The 15,478-nt window shown below is 34.1% G+C and overlaps 1 protein-coding gene across 4 annotated transcripts in view; it reads left to right on the forward strand.

The window, feature by feature from the left end:
- BCAS3 (BCAS3 microtubule associated cell migration factor) overlaps window positions 1-15,478 on the forward strand; it is a 595,828-nt gene that overhangs the window by 263,507 nt on the left and 316,843 nt on the right. The gene's annotated exons all lie outside the window — the stretch shown is intronic.

Consider the following 15,478-nt stretch of genomic DNA (forward strand, 5'->3'; position numbering starts at 1 on the left):
TCCTGAGGTTTAGCATAATTTGAAATGGAACAACTGTCTTAAAATTCTGTATTTGGTAGTGAAGAGAAAACTCCATCTTGGCTTCAAATAGTCTTCAAGGTCTTTCCAACAAGAGGAATAGACTTAATTATGTGGCTGCTGTATCATTATGTTTTAATATGGTTGTGCTGGGTGGTAAAGTGTTTACAGAAGCTACTTCTGTAAGAAGAAATACTCATTCTCCAGGACGAGGCCTTTTAGCTCCAGATTTCACCATAACACTGAAATTGACCCTCTACCTAGTGGAGTTGTGTTTGCCTATAAATTCCTGTTGATGAATGCAGAAATTGAGTTTGTGGTGTATTAAGGGAAAAATACAGCAAACCTAGCTCCCAAATCAGACATCTTATGATACAAATCATTTGCCTGTATTTTTAAAAATTGATATCAGCTTTTTAACTCTTCATTAGTAGTGTAATTTAAATAGAATTTTTACCTCCCTTTCCTCTTATTTAGTTTCTTTATTTTAAAATAAGTTAAATAAGAGTGGCTATGGATAGTAAAGGGGTTATGAACTTATATTTACAGGTGGCTCATTCTTTTCTTTGTGTAATGATACATTTCTGGGACGTAGAATCAAATAAAAATGGGACTAAATCTTGAATCATAATCTTAAAAGTTGTTTTTTCACTCACAGAAGTCAGTCAGTACATAATTATACCTTCTTGATCCAACCCAGCATTGTAGAATTCTACAAAGTGTTTGTCAGTCTTTCCTGAATCTAAGAATCTAATCTCAAAATTGTTCCTCTTGATTTTAATTTTACCTCTAAGATCCTAAATGAAGTTCTATGCCTGAAATCACGTGATCTTAGAGTTTAATTCAAAATATTTGTGGGGAGGGTTGAAAAGTGAGTTTACTTCTGTATATATTTGAAACTTTCCATAATAAAAAGATAAACTGTATCACACACTCTTTCACTGTCTCTCTTGCTACTCTTTCTCTCTGTCTTTAGATGGGTAGAAACTATTAATCATCTGGTGTCTTCCTGTGCTACCATACTTTATGAACTTAGATAACTTCTGTGTTTCCTGTTCTTGTTAAAAACTTGGTCACAATTCCTAGATTTTCAGAGCACGTGTATTATGTTCCCTTATATTCTAGACAGTTTAATAATTATTTATTAATGAATTAAGTGATAGGAATTTGAATTGTGTGCTTTGAAATTAATATTAGTTCAAGATACATGTATCTTATTAGTTACTGAGCTTTTTTTTTTTAACATCTTTATCGGAGTATAATTGCTTTACAATGGTGTGTTAGTTTCTGCTTTATAACAAAGTGAATCAGCTATACATATACATATATCCCCATATCTCCTCCCTCTTTACTGGGCTTTTTATCTCAGATCTCAAACCATTTTTTTTCCCCAAATTTTTGAATTCTTTTTGGCATGTCCCCTGTCTTGGAGTGTTTAGAAAGAATAATTACTATTTGTCCCACAATGAGTCCTTGGCTTTTAATTTTAAACATTTTGATAGAGATTCATTCAGACTTACCAAAAAAAAGTTACAAGACCAGTAAAAGGAATTCCAGCATACCCACATTTCCCGAATGTTAGCAGTTTAACATATTTGCCTTATCATTTATCTTTTCTCACTCTGCACACACATACACACGTGCACACACACATCCACCAAAAACTCATTTTATTAGTATTTTTTTCTTCCATATGGTTGTTTCTCTACTTATGGCAGAGCTTTAGTGCTCCGTAAATTACCCCACCCACTCTTCTTTTTTTCCCTCCCCTCCTACTATTCTTTTTTTCCCTTCCTATTAACAAAGATTACAGTGTCCAAAAACACTTTGATGATAGTATTCATAACTTATGCTTGGCTATGGCTAGGTTACAAGACTTAATACCCTTAAGCCATTTTCTGAAGGGTTTGTTGAATATATTTAGAAATTGCTATTGTGATTTTACTTATAATTCTTATAGTACTACTGTAAGTCACCCAAACATTTGGTCATAGAATTTTTAGAATATAGTTTGTGGTTTTATTATCTTAACATTTAGCATTTTCATTGAAATACATGTATTTTGCCTAACCAAAAGTAATGTTTGTTTTGGGAGAGTAAGATATGTCCCCTAGATTTCCATTTTTGACATATGCTGAGATTTGAAGCACATCCCAAACATTTTTATATCATTAGATTTCTCCCATTAGATAGTAAGGTTATATTTATTTCATTTTTATTAAAAAAAAATTTTTTTTTTTTACTGTGACCAGTTCGCAAGCTGCCCTTAGCTCACTTGCGTTATTTCCATCAAATTTTATTATATTTACTGAGAATTTTGATTGCCACATTAAGGTCACCAGAGTGATGAGCAAACAGGCTTTTAATTTTCCAGGTCATTGTGGAAATCCTGATTTACTCTGTGCTTCAGTGAAATGCCTCTCCTAGCATTTTAAAGATAAAATTAACAGAAGTATTTGACATGAATTATGTAGAAAGAGAGCACAGAGCTGACTCATTTATAGACGTGTAAGTTCAAGTATACCTGATAATATATCTAGTAAAATATATATATTTGTCCCATGTCCTAGATACTTGGCATAACGGCATGAAATAAACATTAAAAATCATATTCCTAGCATAGAGATTTCCAAGGATTGCTTAGGATCCTATATTTAAATAACCAAATTTAGATGGAAGCCTAAACTCAAACCTTCAGGGGATCGACGTGTACTTACCGTGTTTCATGTCTGCCCTCTTATTTTTGGAAATATAGATCCCTGAAAGCCTGTGCGGTGTCAGGGACCATCTGTCTTATTCGAAGACATTTGCAAGGCCAGTAGAACTACAAATGGCAAAAGACAGATGTATTTGCACCTTCACGTTCTGTACCTTGAAGCAGCACTGGGAGGAAATAAGGCCTGTTTCGGCAAGAGCTGTTGCTTAACCCGATCGTGGTACACACTGGTGAAGGCGAAAGGCGTGCTAAGAATCTTTTGGTTTAACAGTCACTCATTCAGACAAAACCCATTTCTTCCAGTCTAAGACCGGAGGATTGGAAAGACCTCCATCATGTTTTTATCACGTGTGAATAAGTGTAGTTTTCATCTATTAAAAGTGAAACTGGGTGCTAAGGGATTGCTCATCGTTTTGGAGTGTAAAGTTTTTGTAGTAGGGATTTACTTAAGCAATAGTCCATAGATGTTTGGTTGAGTTAATTTTTAATGCTTCCTATGTAAAAACTTACTAAATAGATAATTTTTCATCAATATGCTTAATTTTATGTACATCAAATCTAAAATTATTAACATATACACATCATTTTGTGGGCACAAGCAGGGAACAGTACATTTCAAAAAGTGGTCAGGGGGACTTCCCTGGTGGTGCAGTGGTTAAGAATCCGCCTGCCAATGCAGGGGACACGGGTTCGAGAGCCAACACAGCCATACATACATACATACATAAATATAAATAAATCAATAATAAAAAGAACAGTATATGTGGAATGTGCAAAAAAAAAAGAGTGGTCAGAGTAATTTCATGGGAATAAAAATATAGAAATTGGGAATGAAGTTACTTCCTTGCCCTTAACTAGCTGAGGTTTTTGGTGAAGTAAACCTGGTATGACTTGTTGTCTTTCATAGGTTTCCTTTTTCTTAAATCGAGCAGCTTTTTGCTCCTTCTTCCCTCCCCCCATGTTTGTATTTATTCATTTCTTTGTGAGCAATTCAAGCTAGGTATTAGGAACTTTGGGCCTGACCCTGTAGAAGTAGGTAATGTAGTAAAAGAATACTGACTTAGGAGTCTGAAGCTCTGGTTTCACATCTTGGTTCTGCCGTTACCAGTGTGTCCTAGGTAAATTTCTTCATCTGAAAAATGGAAGTTTGTATGTATGGATTATTATCTGTCATACTTACAGTGTATGAATTCCCACCAGGTGTTCAACCCTGTTACCTACTTTCTAAGCCTCATTCGAGCAATTCGAGCTAGGTGTTAGGAACTTTGGGCCTGACCTTGTAGAAGTAGGTAATGTAGTAAAAGAATCCTGACTTAGGAGTCTGAAGCTCTGGTTTCACATCTTGGTTCTGCCGTTACCAGTGTGTCCTAGGTAAATTTCTTCATCTGAAAAATGAAAGTTTATAGGTATGGATTATTATCTGTCATACTTACAGTGTATGAATTCCCACCAGGTGTTCGATCCTGTTACCTACTTTCTAAGCCTCATTCATTGCTGTGCCCTAGGCCAGTGCTTCACAAGAGCTCCATTTAGAAGACATAGATGATTATTCTTATTTAGAAATGGAAGCATTTAATAACATTTATTTGATTATCTGTAATTGAAATTTGTAGACGAAATCTGCCGTCAGAGCTTGCTAAGTGAATAAATGACATTGGCATATAGTCCTTGAGGAAGGTCTATTCCTCCTTCTAATTCAGTTAGATCTGCCTTGGCTTATTTAGACGCTTTGACCTGAGCCCCAAATGTTATAGGTGAAGTTCTAAGAGTTAAATGGGAAAGATTTGGAGAAAGATTCCCCAGTTACAGTAGCAAATGGTAATTCTCCACCTCCCAGCCCTGTCTTATCTATGTGTTATTTCTTGATAGCTAAGCTATGTATGTTTGGTTCCAGATATAAAGTAATTGATAATGTATTTTCATTAGGATGGATATGTCTACATGTGCAATATACATATATAGTTTGAGTTTCCAGTTTTTGTACTAAATCAGTAGAGTACTTAAACCACTCCATAGTTTGTTCCCTTTTACCATAAATCTGTGGATTTGGGGGGGATGGGAGCGGCGAGGGGATTAAGTCTCCTATATACTGTATTACAAGTCAGCAAGCATTACTTTCTATAGAAATTTGACAATCTGTGTGTACTATTCTAGTCTCTCTTCTACAACATCTGGCAGAATTTGAACATTAGTGTTTTTCTAATGAAAATCTTGAGCTTGTAATTTAAATTTGCATGTTGAACGTACCTCAGATTAGACAATTTATCTGTATATTTCAGCTTGAATTTGCCTTCAGATCAATAATTTGAGAGCCAATAATGCCATAGGTCTCTGTAGTAGTGAGTGGTTAAAATTAAATTAATGAAAAATTTAAAGTAATACTTGAAAATGTTGTGAGGACTGATTTGCTTGCATGCACGTAGGAAATGTGTGTCCATCAAAGATGCTGCTTAACAGGGGGTATAGAGAGTGTAGCAGAGTCATTAGGGTTCCTGGAATATTTTGTTAGAGAATACGGCTTTACTTTACAATTTTACACATAATGTTGTATAGCCCTTTCTCTGTTCGGTATGTTTAATATTTATATGGGCTCTTTCTGATGTCTGTTAAGTGATAGTGCTTGAATTCTCATAGGACATGATCAATTGGAAAATAGGACTTTCAGAGATTTTTTTAGTTTCTAGAACTCTGAAGATGATGAAATCTAATCATTATTAATGCCTTTCAGCACTAGAGTCAGGTTATAAAAGATTTTACCATGTTCAAATCAAATCTAGTTTTACTTTTCCCTTACATATAAAAAAAAAATCTTCACATTTGTCTTGTTTTCAGCTAGTAAGACCAAAGCTTTTGTGGTACTGTGTGGCCTTTGAAAAAGTGAATCAGAGTTTAAAGAGTTACATAGCATTAATGATTTGATATAAAGCACAATTCCTAACTGTCTTCTGACAATCTCCAGAAGAAACCGTTTGAGAACCAAAGGCAAAGTCACTTTATGCTGGACTAGCATTTCTAGATTTTTAGTCTCTTGGCCAGCCCTGATGTTTTTCAATCAGAATTCAGCTTAAAAAGGACATAATCATGACTTAAGTGGATAGGTTTTATATGGCAGGATTGTTCAACCTGCTGAAACTTAATAGTGTTTGGAAAACACACAAATTCTTAATACCTGAATATGATAATTTGAGTTGCATTTGTTAATACAGACCATTTTAATTCCCCATACACTCTTACTCACATGCTCTCTTCCTCCTTCGAGTCACCCCCTGTAAAACTACAGCTGCGGGATTTTGGAGAGGAGGGGAAAGTCATAGGTGAAGACAGCTGGATCATGGACTTGGCCTTTGTGACTTTATATTTTCATTCTTTCCCTACTGAGCAAAGATGAAGCGGGCACATTTCAAAAGAACAGCTGACACCACCCATGCAAAGTCAGTAGTTACGTCAGTCACTCTAATTCGTTGGAGTTTGTGGCTCTTCTTTTACATGTATGTGGCAGAGGTCCAGTTTGTCGGAGCGAGTAAGAAGTGGGTGAGTACAGATTGGGACCGTGCCAAATGTACGTACTGAAGTGGGTCTTCACCCTGTTTCCCCAACCCCTGTTTTCTCCTTGAGCTGCGTCAGCCTGTAGATCCTTATTTGGCTAAAGAAAGATGGCTTGTAACTCACACAACCGAGTTACGTTGTGAACAGTGAGGATTGTGTTGTCTTTAAACTTGACCAACTGCTGTTTAGTGCAGGCCTGTTTGCTGCAGTGTCTGGAGGGTTAACAGTGCATTTTGGGATTGTGGGGTTGTAGAAATCTTGTTGGTAACATGCTGCTACTGTCCGGGAAGGAAAATCTAGGATATTAAAAAAACAAACAAACAAACAAAAAACACCAAAAACTTGTGTTTAATTTGTCTGGCTAATATGTTTCTTTTTTATACATAAGGAAATTTAAACTTGGAAAAAAGTATTTACTGGCTCTGTAGGTGGGAACATCAGCTGATCTTTTGAAATGTAGAAACTTAAAGTTTTGTTTCGTTTTTGTTTGATTATGGGGGTCAATCAGAAGCCTTTTAAGTCATAAAGGACTAAGATAAAACTTTCAAATTCTTTACAATGAATCAGTTGTATTCTGATATTTGGAATGAGGTGGGAGACTGCCTAGCTTCTATACAATATATGCTAAAGAGCAACTCATGCCCAGACGTTCCAGATCACAAGTGCTTCTGTCAGAATCGTTTGAACTATTTGATTAATTCAGGTGCCTGCCTAAGGAAGAAAATGAAAGGGAGTTGGGTGGTATGTGCCAACAATAACTTCTTCATTTTGGTGGTATTTGTGAGCATACGGAAATGTGTTGAACTTTCCATTTTCTGATCCTTTTTTTTATGGCGTCACGGTGCTGTTGAGACATTGGAGTCTTCACGTGGTCACACTTATTTAAAATGGTGTTTCTCAAAGTTCAGGGTGAGCTCCAGTAACATTTTGTTTCTGATGTAATTAGTGAATCATGAAATCAAGACAAGGGGATCATGGCTAACTTTTTTTTCATTAATGAAATAGAATATAATAGAATGTAATTTCGCTACTGGTTCTGCAAACTAACAGCCTTGACATTATCTAGGAGCTTGTTAGAAATATAGAATCTAAGGCCCCACTCAGACCTACCTACCCTGTCATTATATGCAACAATCTTCACTGTAACTAAATCCCAACATTAATGTTTACAAAACATTGAAATAGAGAATAATAAAGTTGATTACACACCAAAAAACCCCACATTCATTAAATTGTTTTAATTTGTGTGTGTTCATGTACATACCAGCTTACACGTTAATACATTTGTCTCTCAGTATCCAAGGGGGGTTGGTTCCCACCCCATGCCAAAATCGTGGATGCTCAAGTCCCTTATATGAAATGGCCTAGTATTTGCATATAACCTACACACATCTACCCATATACTTTAAATCATTTCTAAATTGTAAATAGTTGCTGGTGCACAGCAAGTTTTGCCTTTTGGAAGTTTCTTTTTTTTTTTTTTTTTTTGATCTATAGTTGTTTGTGGATGTGGGCCCTATGGATATGGAGGGCCAACTGTATATTTCTATGGGTCATAGTCAAAAAAGTTTTGAAATACATTGTTTTAGATGTGGATGATGACATCTGAATGATGACATTTCTCTGATTGTGGTCTTATCATTAACTGTGGGAGAGATTTCCTTGCTTTGTATTGACATCATCTCTAAAGTTTTCTTTTCCAATATTTCTGTCTTCCAACTCACTCTTTCTTCTAATAGTATCTTGCTTTTCTGTTCCCTTTTTCATATCTTCTGTTCTTCAGTCCTCAGAATTGTACTCAGTTTTGTGAATATACTCAGTTCACTGGGAGATTGATGCTAATTAGCATGATTTTTCTTTTTTAATGTTTCTAGCACCAAAGTTGAAGAAGAAAATTACGAAGTTATGCAGTGCTCTTTCCTTCTCAGTTTATTATGTCTTCCTTCCAAATGTCAGATGCAACAGCAATATTTTGTTCTGTGTGCAAATGTGCATAGCATGTCTTAAATGCTATGAACAGAATATTAAGAAGAAGTATGTGTAACATTGAAGTCTGCCTTTGTATCCCCAGCTGTATTTAAAGCAAGCAGTTGTGGCTTTAGTTTCGTGTATTCCAGCCTAGCGCAGTGTAGGCCAGATAGAGGAAGCTAACCTCGTCTGTCATTATTAAGAGTAATGCTAATTTCCTGGAATGTGACCCTTAAATGGAAGTAAATCATACCACAGACTTGGTTTTAGTGTTAGTTCCTTTGACCAGCAATATGCAGTTCAACTTACTGTAATTAAGCAGCTTAGAAAATATGTACTTTCTTTCTGTGGCTCTGAGACTACAACTGGTGAACAGCAAACAATGCTTATCAAATTTTTATTGAGTCCCCTTTCGCTAGTTTTAAACATTTCGTGTCACACAACCACACATCTGTTGCTACTGGTCCCACTCTTTTCTCCATCCGATTATTCCATTTAACTTGTACTTTGTTTTAAAGGGCCTCTGAAGTGGATTTTATTTCATTTTACCTTAGGAACCCTACAGGGGTGCTCCAGAAAAGGGGGAGAAATAGAGCATTTTGAAATCTCTAACCCTATGAAAATTAAGGGCCTTGTTACTGCACATCGTTCTATTTATTGGTTATATCAGACTTGTTAGTATCTATGGCAGGATTGCAAACGATTACTAACTTTTTAATTTATTTTATCCATACTCTTTAACAGTATAATAAACATGTATTTGTTAATGTTACATGAGTTTACCTCTAATTTTTTGTGCATTTTCCCCCCTTTTCCATGAAGGCCTTATCTGTTTGGAGCGGGGTGTTTTTCCATAAAAGCTCCATGGTGAGTCCCAGTTCAGTCCAGCATGCCTAATTCATTTGCTGTACTCTCAGAAAGTAACTCTGTTTTGTACTTTGTTTTCAGTTGCATGGCCTGATCACAGATAGATGCACCGAATTACTGAGTAATTTGTAGATGGGACATGAATGTTGGTATTTAAGCTTTAAAAGATTAGTTTTCTTGGTTTCACTTAATTTCTTGAAAAATCACATAAAAATCATAGATTAATATTTAAAAAAAAGAAATTAGAAGAATTCTCGTAATAACGCTAGTGTATATCATAAGACAAAGGCTAACACCCAAGTTTAAAGCTTTGAGTATTTTAGTGATAGAAATTCCCTACATGACATGCTGAACATTTGAAGACAAGATTTATTTTGAAATGTAAATATATTTAAGGTATACTAAAAATACCCTATACATTTTTACTGCATTTTATTTGGTACCAAAGGAACAAGAGTCAGTTCTGTTTTGAATAGTTTAGGTAGTTACGGAGCTACATGAGGAAATTTGTATTTCACATAAAACCTCCTAAGTAACTTATTATTTCGAGTTATTAGCACCTCCCCACCATAACTTATTTAGTAAACTCTTATGTAAGACTGCATAAAATACAACTTTTGTCAGTCTTAGACATGGTGATCATAGAAAAGAAACAGTATGTTTAATACTTTTATGTAAAGGTATGAAATAGAATATATTTAGAACCTGGTATAATATGTTTAGCACAATAGTTAAGAGTTAGGGGACTTCCCTGGTGGTCCAGTGGTTGAGACTTCACCTTTCCAGTGCAGGGGGTGCAGGTTCGATCCCTGGTCGGGAAGCTAAGATCCCACATGCCTCGTGGCCAAAACACCAAAACGTAAAACAGAATATTGTAACAAATTCATTAAAGACTTTAAAAATGGTCCACATCAAAAAAAATCTTTAAAAAAAAAAAAAGAGTCAGGGCTCCAGAATCAGACTGCCTAGGTCTTAAATCCCAGCTTACACACTTACTACCTATATGATCTTGGGCAATTTTCTAAAACCTCTCTTTATCTTAGTTTCCTTATCTCCATTAAACGGAGTTGCCAGTAGCACCTACCTCATAGGTTTATTATGAGGAGTAAATGAACCGACAACATAAATTGCTTAGAACAGTGCCTGGCACATAGTAAGAGCTCAGTAAATGTTCACTGCTATTGCTATGATTTCTTTTCTGCTTTAACGGGAAAATTCCATTTTTGAAAAGTAGTTTCTTTAAGTTAGATCATGGTTTTGTTTTTCGTTTTTGTTTTTGTCTTTTTTGCTTTTAAGAGTGAGTGAGCCCAAAAAGAAGTTTTGGTTAATGTAAGTTATATCAATTTTATAAATTTAGTCAGAATACATGTATGTGCAGTTCTCATAACTGCCCCTGGGACTTGTTCATACTGTCCCATTATACTAGGAGAAAACCTTCCAATCATTTTTCTCTTGGACAAAAAGAAACTTAAAAATTTGACACAAACTAATTTCAGTGTTCATATGCCACGGGAACATCTGAAAATTTCGTTGTCGTATTAGAATAGGGTGATAAATCATCATAAAAATTTCCTCTTTGAAATGCAGCATCAAAATTAGGATATAGATTGTGAAACTATCGTAAACAAAATCAGGGTATACAGGAATAAAAATTCCCTGAAAGTCAACCTTCATTCTTTGTGTTAACCAGATTTCTTCCAAAAACAAATAAGATACATGGATCTTACTCAGGAGCTTGTAGTGAACAGTTGATTTTTAAATGCCAGATTCAACATATGCCAGCATTTCTTTGTAGACTCAATTTAGAATTAAATTCCATCTTGGGATAAATTTCTCATTCTAAGTACAAAGAAAAAAGTTTTAGTATGTTAATAAAGATTGAAGTTTTAGCATAGAAGTAAAGATGGAATGACAAACATTGTATGTGAAATAAGAAAAGCCCATGCCTTCAACAGCTTATGTGCTCCTCAAATTTAAGCAAAAGTACTTGTCAACCAGAAATGATTTGAGGTTGAAACAAGATTAAAAGAGCCAGATTAAAGAAAGGGATATATGAAATGTAGTAGACTTTTAAATCATTGCTTGTCTTTTAGAAGACTGCTTTGTGGTTTGTTTGATGCCATCGTTAGCTCACAAGAAACTCGTTTTTAGTCACTTATACTAGCCTAAAAGAGCCTCCTTTAAAATACGTTCCTTTACTGGTGGTGCATGTTTTTCCCATTAAGATCTTAATGAAACCTCAAATTAAGGCAGCAAAATGAATATAAATTTGACAACTTCTTCCATGTTGTTTATAAGAGCTTCTTTGTTTTAAGAGTTTTTACTATTTTTCCATGCTATTTAGCATTCAACCTGAGAATGTTTTTATTTACTGTTTTGAAATAAAACATTATGCTAAATAAAGTTATTTATTTCATCAGGTTTATAGGACTTCCAGTACAGGATAATATTTGTATTTTGGAAGAATATGAAAATTTTATAGTTCCTCTTAAAATGTTATGTAAGTTTCATACAAATTTTTTAAAATTAATTTTCAGTTGAAACATTTATATTTAGCTAAGATTTTGCTTTTGATTGATCACAGTTTCTACTAATTCTTCATTCTTTGATAAACTGTTTTAATTATTTAAATTCAGGCAGTTTCAGATGAGTCAGTTTATAATAATATCTTTTCCTTTGACAACCAAATAAGCTTGTTGGAAAGTTAACTATGCAGACCATCTTTGACACTTTAGCCATTTTCTACATTCTGGAGATTATGTATTCTCTAGGATTTATGAATTTAAATAATGGCATAAAATGATGTAAGAATCACACACATGATATACTTTTTAATGCAGAAATTTTAAGAGAAATAGCCATTGTGAAATTTTAAAAATGAATTTTGCTTTCTACATTACAAATAAGTAACAATTTTTTATCAAGCTCCTAGTCGGCATGTAGTATCATGTTTAAACTATTGCTATTTTTGACTTTCTTAGCAAAAGAAAAAATACATGCACAACAGTGTAGACAAGAGGTAGTCCATTTGAATATATCTTTGTAGTGTATAAGGTTAATTTTAAAGAAGAGTTAAAACTTACGTGTCAAATTATGTTTAAAGTTTTAATTAGCACTGAGTCTTCAATCTGTTTATAAATAGCTGATTTAAATTAATCTTGTTATTCTGAGAATATTGAAAAAAATATTATAATAATATAATTTCATTTTTAGAAGCAAAGACTTATATGGAGAGGAGAATCTTATCTGGCAGGTTTACAGAAATCTCATATCTTTAAGAATAATTTGTGGTAGAATAATTTTAGATATATTATCAATATCTTTTTTTAAAATAAATACTTTCATTTTCCCTCTTAGTTTTTATTTTAGAATACACAGTTGAGAGTGAGAGAAAACTTCTGAATTCCTTTTGAAAGCCCAATCACAGTGAGGAGCATAAAGAAAAGTTTTTCTTCCTTAACACAAAGACGTAATACCACTTGTAATTCTTACATCAATATTGTGTCTAAGATTTAAACTGAAATATTGACTGTACCCTTATGTTTTAGAGAAGGAAAGAAAACGGTGCTTCTATCTCAGTTTAGCTCTTTTCCATGCTTGTGTCCTAAACAAGGCACTGGGCCTCATTGTTGCTTTTCATGCCATCCACAGATTCACCACTTGTATCCTATTTTATAGAACATAGTAAAATTATCCAGATAGACATAATTTTTCTATAATTTTAAAGCCAATATCATTAGAGTTTTGCTTTTTTTTTTTCTGTTTGCAGTAGAGTGTGGAGGAAAAAAAAAACAACAGGCAAGAGAAATTCAATATGTTTCTCTGACTGAATTATATAATACAGAAAAAGCCAATGGGTAACTTCAATAGTCTTTGTAAATATTTTTAAAGATGTCATCATGTCCGTAGAACATCTGATGGTATTAAAAATGATTCTCATTCTATGGTTAGATGGTTAGGTCTCCCAGAAGAAATGACAAAATGTTAAAACTCCTGAGTTTTAATTCAGCACCTTATTTGTTGTTGTTTTTTTCATCGTACATTAATTTTACTTTTGATTATGTTGTCTCTTGTATCAAGTTTAGTAAATGTGATGTTTTCTGATGTGGTGAAGGTTGAATTCATTCCATAGTTCTTTATGTTTTGCTCACAAGTTAAGGCAAATTTTTCTTTTAATTTTTGAACACGGGGTTCTTTATGGCTCAGGAGGGTAGAGAGCAGGGGTTCTCAGTGGAAAGGAGTCCACCAGCCCTATCAGTATGTTTTGTACTCATTTATAACCACAACACAATTGAATTTCTGGACCCCCATATACACTGAAAATTTTTATTTTTTATATCAATTATTAATTTAATAAATTAATAAACACCCAGAGGTATTCATTTATACTTGCAAATGTCTTGTAATAGGATTTATTGTCTCTTTCAGAGGATAAAGGGAGATATTGAGAGGAAGAAAGAAAAAAAGGCTAGTACTGGAATGCTTTCCTAAAATGGTTGGGTCACCAGTCTATAAGTGAGCATGATTTGCAAGGCTAGCACTTTTCTCTTTTGTTCCTTTCACGAATGTATCATTTTTCAACGTTTTATCTTTCTGCCAACAAAAGGTGATTTTGCAATAGAAATATTCTGGGTCATTGTGGAAAAGTTCAATTCTGCTTCCACCCAACATTCCTGGTCTTGGTCTTTTAAAATTTTAGGATAAAGGGCAAATTGAATCAATGTTAAATTTTCTCCCTTTGTGTATTTTGTATAGAAAATACTTTATTAATAATAATCTTTTCTTTAGATTATTTCTCCTTTTTATTTTTCTGAAAATCTTGTACACATACGCACATATTTTAAATTTCTATTTTGCTTAAATACCACAGTCATTCCAAAGGTAGGTTGATGATAGAAATAACTTGTTATGAATATGTTCACCAAATATGCTAAATACCCGATACACAGCACTGTGTCATGCAGGAGGTAGCAAGTTATTTTCAGGGATAAAAACCCTTTTAATTACTTATTAAACACAAACTTTTACTAATGTGATTTATGAAGGCCCTATCAGAAGAACAAGAAGAAATAATGAAGTATAAGAATAAAATTGAACATTTTTTCATAATTTTAAGAATACTTTTAACCTAAGATACTTATTCTCTGCAGGAGATAATGAGTTTATGTAAATTGATACTGTGTTGGTGCTTTTTAGTTATGTGTTCAGAAGCTGAGTTATGTATAACATTAAAGAAGTCTAAAAGACTTTAGCTTTTGACATTAACTGATTAGACTGTAAGCTAATAAACATACAAAATATATATATTTGCTTGGCTAAAGACTAAATTGATTATTATATTACAAAGGTAGCTAAGTGGCCCAGTAGCAACTTTTAAAATCTATTTAGGATGCATACCTTAGGTGCACCATAGACTCTCTTAAGAAGTGGCATGCTACTTGTTTTCTATCTTGTTGCTTACCACATGATTTAAAAGCAAAAACAAAAATAGCATTCATTAATTTGCAAAGAACTTTGAACTTGTACATTTTGTAGGACCATTGTTCCTTGATGGTGATTCTAGTAAAAACATAGTCACGCAGTTGAAACACCTTTCAAAAAATTCTAGAATGTTTTTTTCCCTCTCTCCTCTGCCTTCCAGCCTCCAAAAACTGACCAATGGAAGTTAAAAGATGCTAGTTACAGGAACTTACAGCAGTTCAGTGATGGAAATAAAGGCTTTGAAGGAAAATTTACATTCTAAGGTAGTACAACAGAGAGCATCATAACCAGAAAGAACAATTCTGGTGCCGGTTACCCAGAAACCAAGGGAAGGTGCTTGTTTGTTCAGTTGTAGGTGGAGGGGAGTCTTCTCTTCTGTTGGTTTTGCAAAGGTTATTGCAGGTGTGGCAAATGCAGCAAGAAGACGTGAAATTGTTGGTAGAAACAGATGCATTTTCTTACAGAAACTTAAAAATTAAAAAACTGGTCATTTTATTCCCTATCCGTGGAAGTCTGACTGTGACTAGTGTTGGTGATTTAGGCATGGATGTGATTTTTATGGGTAATAACTTGTTGTGTTTAAGAAATGTTAATGATGGAAAGAAGAGGTCTTTGCATATATGGCAATGTGCATTACATGAATTTGGTCAAAGGCAGAGACCAAGCAGAGTGGCTTCTGATCCAGACTTTTTGCTTTCCCTACGAGGAAGACATCAAAACAGAAGGCTCAGGAAATAAAATATGTGAGAGACTATTTCAGGTGTCATAACACCTGGAAAATGAGATTACCAAAGTGAAGTCTGATTTTTTGAAAATTAGTTGAAGGCTGTGTGCTATACAGGAGATAACGTTGAGTTCTATGATATGGGAATTCACAGCGCT

The sequence above is a fragment of the Eubalaena glacialis genome, chromosome 19 (assembly GCF_028564815.1).
Source record: "Eubalaena glacialis isolate mEubGla1 chromosome 19, mEubGla1.1.hap2.+ XY, whole genome shotgun sequence".
Classification (NCBI taxonomy): domain Eukaryota; kingdom Metazoa; phylum Chordata; class Mammalia; order Artiodactyla; family Balaenidae; genus Eubalaena; species Eubalaena glacialis.